The sequence below is a fragment of the Peromyscus maniculatus genome, chromosome 8, assembly GCF_049852395.1.
Source record: "Peromyscus maniculatus bairdii isolate BWxNUB_F1_BW_parent chromosome 8, HU_Pman_BW_mat_3.1, whole genome shotgun sequence".
Lineage (NCBI taxonomy): Eukaryota > Metazoa > Chordata > Mammalia > Rodentia > Cricetidae > Peromyscus > Peromyscus maniculatus.
Window position 1 is genome coordinate 13,236,270 of NC_134859.1, and position 5,020 is coordinate 13,241,289.

Genomic DNA, 5,020 nt, shown 5'->3' on the forward strand with positions numbered 1-5,020 from the left:
CATAGCTGGTGTCCTGAGTATCTCTGCCTCTGAGGGTATCAGGAGGCCTGGGTACATATGCTTATTATATGCCATGATGCAAGGAGGCTAGAGGCCTGACTTGGCAGCAGGGGTTAGTTCCCAGGAAGAAGTTGGCAGCCCTGGGACCCACATGGAGCTAAGGCACTGCCCAGAACAGACCTGGCCGTTCATGGCCTAACAATTGAGTACCCATGAAACTGCCTTTCAAAAGTAGGGGTACATGGCTGGGAGGTGGTGGTGCACGCCTTTAGTCCTAGCACTTGGGAGGCAAGAGCAGGTGGATCTCAGTTCAAGGCCAGCCTGGGCTACACAGAAACCCAGTTCTGAAAAATAAGGGATCGGGGAGGGGACAGGGCCAGCAAAATGGTTCGGTGGATGAAGGGGCTTGCTGCCAAGCTTGACAGCTTGAGTTTGCCCTCTAGAACTACGCAGTGGGAAGAGACACAACTGCAAGTTGTTCTCTAACGTTTACAGGCACGCACGCAGTTTCTCTAATGTTTACATGCACGCACGCAGTTTCTCTAATGTTTACATGCACGCACGCAGTTTCTTCAGTTTTTGTTTTGAGACTGGGTCTCTACATAATCCTGGTTGCCTTGGACCTTGCTTTGGAAACCAGGCTGGCCTTGAACTCACAGAGAGATCCACCTCCCTCTGCCTCCTGAGTGCTGGTGTTAAAGGCGTGCGCCACTATGCCTGGTGCCAAACATAAAGTTAAAAAAGGAAGAGGCCCAGATCTCACGTTTACGGAGAGTTACAGGGATGGTTAAAGGACAGCCAGGCCTGGATGAGCCCTCTCTCTAACACACACACACACACACACACACACACACACACACATGGGGAGGGAGGGGCGGCAGGAGAGGAGAGTAGCTAGGTGTGTCCCTGTGCAGTTGAACCCCCCTGGAACTGTGAGCGGCTATGTAGGTGCTGGAAATTGAATCTGGGTCTTCTGGAAGAGCAACCGATGTTCTTAAAATTGCTGACCCATCCCTCCAAGTCCCAGGTTTATTTTTATTTTACATGTATGAGTGTTTTTGCCTGCACATATGTATGTTATCGTGTGCGCCTGGTGTCTGAAGAAGCCAAAAGAGGGCACTGGATCATCTAGAACTGAAGGTACAGACTAACCTGGGTCATTTTTCTAGTTCCCTTTTTTTTTTTAAATTAATTTTTTATTCATGTATTTATTTTTTTTAGGTATGAGTACTCTGTCTATATACATGATAGTGAGCTTCAAATCCCGTTACAGATGATTGTGAGCCACCATGTGGTTGCTGGGAATTGAACCTGGGTCCTCTGGAAGAGCAGCCAATGCTCTTAACCACTGAGCCATCTCTCCAGCCCCTGTTTCTTTTTTAAAAAGATGTGTCTATTTTTTATTTTGTGTAAGTACACTGTGTGTGCCTGGTACCCTTGGAGGCCACAACAGTGTGTGGATCCCCTGGAACTGGAGTTAAGGGTGGTTGTAAGCTACCATATGGGTGCTGAAAATCAAGCCCCAGTCCTCTGCCAGAGCAGAAGTACTCTTAACTGCTAAACCGGCTCTGCAGCCCTCCCACACACCTTTTAATGCATGTGCAGGGCTTGGGTATGTGCATGCAGAGGCTGGAGGACAACCTCAGGTTTCACCCTTAGGATTGCCATTTACCTCTTTTAAGAAAGGATCTTAGTGGTTAAGAGCGCTGGCTGCTCTTCCAGAGGACCCAGGTTCAGTTCCTAACATCCGCATGGTACCTCACAACTCTCTCTAGTCCAGGCAGAACAACAATGAGTGCACATAAAATAAAAAGGAATAAATCTTTTTTTTTTTCAATTTATTTATTGTGTATACAGTGTTCTGCCTGCATGTATGCCTGTAGGCCAGAAGAGGGCACAAGATCTCAATACAGATGATTGTAAGCCACCATGTGGTTGCTGGGAATTGAACTCAGGTCCTCTGGAAGAGCAGTCAGTGCACTTAACCACTGAACCATCCCTCCAGCCTGGAATAAATCTTTTTTAAGAAAGAAAGGGTCTCTTGCCAGGTGGGATGGCACACACCTTTATTCTCAGCACTCAGGAGGCAGAGGTAGGCGGATCTTGTGAGTTCAAGGCCAGCCTGGGCTACAGAGCTAGTTCTAGGACAGGGCTACAAAGAGAAAACCTGTCCTGAAAAACTTTAAAAAGAGAGAGAGAGTTTCTCATTGGCCTGGAGTTTACCAATTAAGCTAAACTGACTGGCCAGTAACCCCCAGGGGTCCTCCTGTCTTAATCTCCCCAGTCTGTGATTATAACCATATAACAACCCATCCAGCATTTTTGTGGGGGTTATGGGGTCATTTAGGTCCTTATGCTTGTAAGGCAAGAACTTTAACATAACAACTGACCACATCTCACATTATCACCCCTCCCCTTTTTCTGTTTTGGCTGGCCTCCAACTCACCATGTAGCTGACGATAGCCTAGAACAAGGCCCGACATTCCTCCTACCTCTTTTTTTTTTTTTTTTATTTTTTTCCCCCTCCTACCTCCTAAGTGCCTGAATTACAAATGTATACCACCACACATGACTTAGATTCCTCTCCCCTCTTTTTTTTTTCTCTTTTAGACAGGGTTTCTCTGTATAGCCCTGGCTGTCCTAGAGCATGCTTTGTACACTAGACTGGCTTTGAACTCACAGGCCTGTGCCTCTGCCTCCCTAGCCCTGGGATCAGTGTGTGTGACACCACTGCCCAGCTTAGTCTAGCTTTCTTCGCAGAAGACTGAGGAAAGAGCCAGGGGAACTAGAAAGTGCTACAGAGATCAAATTGAGGCAGGAATTTAGGAAGGTGACCCCAGAAAATCATGAGGCTAAAGTTCAGGCCTCAGATGCCCATATACCCTACAGACTTTGCCACTAGTCTGGTATCAGACTGGACACTGGAGTGTTGACATGGCCAGGTCTGAAGAGCACCATAACATCAAAACCAGACTGACAGTCACCTGATAGAGGAGAGGCCTGGGGGCAACCAGGTCAGCTACTTACCAAAGCAAAAAATACAAACACTTGTCAAAGGAGTGAAAAAGACGTTGAGCCGCCGGGCGGTGGTGGAGCATACCTTTAAGCCTGGCCCTCAGGAGGCAGAGACAGGAGAATCTCTGAGTTCTAGGCTGGGATGTAGCTCAGTTTGAAAAGTGCTTGCCTAGCAAGCACAAAGTCATGGGTTCAATCTCTAGCAACATGTAAAACAGATACGGTGATTGATGCAAGCCTGTAATCCCAGCAGTTAGCAATTAAGAGTCAAGGGGATCATTATAAGTTTGAGGCCAATCTGGCCTACACATCAATTTCTAAGCCAACCAGGACTATATAATGAGACCCTGGCCACCTCAAGAAAGACAAATTTTGTGTGATTCCATTTGTATGAACTATTTAGCATAAATTAGAGGTTACTATGGGTGTGGTGGCACACACCATTAATCCTAGCAGAGGTAGTAGGTGGATCTCAAGGCCAGCCTGGTTTACATAGCAATTTCCTGGACAGCCAGGACTATATGGAGAGGCCTTGTCTCAAAAGGGGGTTGAGAACTGGAGAGATGGCTTAGGGGTTAAGAGCAATTACTACTCTTGCAGAGAACTCAGGTTCAGTCCCCAGCACCCACATCAAGCAGCTTATAACTGCTTGTAACTCCAGTTCCAGGAAATCCAGAGCCCTCTTCAGGTTTCCACAGGTACCAGCACAAATGTGACATACATGTGCACATAAATGAAAATAAATCTTTTTTTAAAGAGTGGGCAGGGCATGGTCAAACACACCTTCAATCCTAGCACTTGGGAGGCAGAGGCAAGCAGATCTCTTGAGTTCTAGGTCAGCTTGGTGTACAGAGTGAGTTCCAGGACAGCCAGGGCTACACAGAGAAACCCTGTCTTAAAACAAAACACACACACAATACCACCACCACAAAAAAAATAAAAATAAAAAAAGAGAGAGAGATCTGCAGTTGGCTATTTTTACTCTTTGCTCTTTGGGGGCTGCAACCCAGCTCCCAAATTAATACACAGAGACTTAGTCTTTCTTATGAATGTCCAGAAATAAGCTTAGCTTGGCTTATTTCTAGCCAGCATTTTTTTTTAACTTAAATTATTCCATCTACTTTTTGCCTTTGGGCTTTTACCTTTCTCTATTCTATATGTCTTTACTTATTACTCTTTTGCTGGCTGTTTGGCTGGCCCCTGGCATCCTCCTCTCCTCCTTTTCCTTTTTTTTTTGTTTTTTTTTCCAAGACAGGGTTTCTCTGTGTAGTTTTGGTGCCTGTCCTGGATCTCACTCTGTAGACCAGGCTGGGCTCAAACTCACAGAGATCTGCCTGGCTTTGCTGGGATTAAAGGCATGCACTGCCACTGCCGCCGCCGCCACCGCCACCTGGCTCCTCCTTTTTCTTGCTCCTTCTTCTAATTATTCTCTCTGCCTGGAAGCCCTGCCTACTTCTCTCTCCCGCCTACCTATTCGTCATTTAGTTCTTTATTAGCCCAATCAGGTGTTTTAAGACTGGCAAAATAACGCAGCTTAATAGAGTTAAAGAAATGTAACATTAAAGAATGCATCTTTGTATCATTAAACAAATATTCCACAGCATAAACAAATGTAACACATCTTCAACTAACATTCTACTACAGTCTCCAGCATTTCAGAGAGCCTGCACTGAGTAGCAAATTTTACCAGACCAATGTGATTTATTAAGAGATCATAGTTGGGCCGGGCGGTGACGCCTTTAATCCCAGCACTCAGGAGGCAGAGGCAGGCAGATCTCTGTGAGTTCGAGGCTAGCCTGGGCTACCAAGTGAGTTCCAGGAAAGGCACCAAAGCTACACAGAGAAACCCTGTCTTGAAAAACAAACAACAACAACAAAAAAAGAGAGATCATAGTTGTGTGGTCTCCACCTTCCTACCCACTCCCAAATTCTAGGTCCTGATGCCGAGACCCCAACCCCCAGCACAGCAGAGACAGGGGTGAAAATGATTCTAGGAGTACCTTAA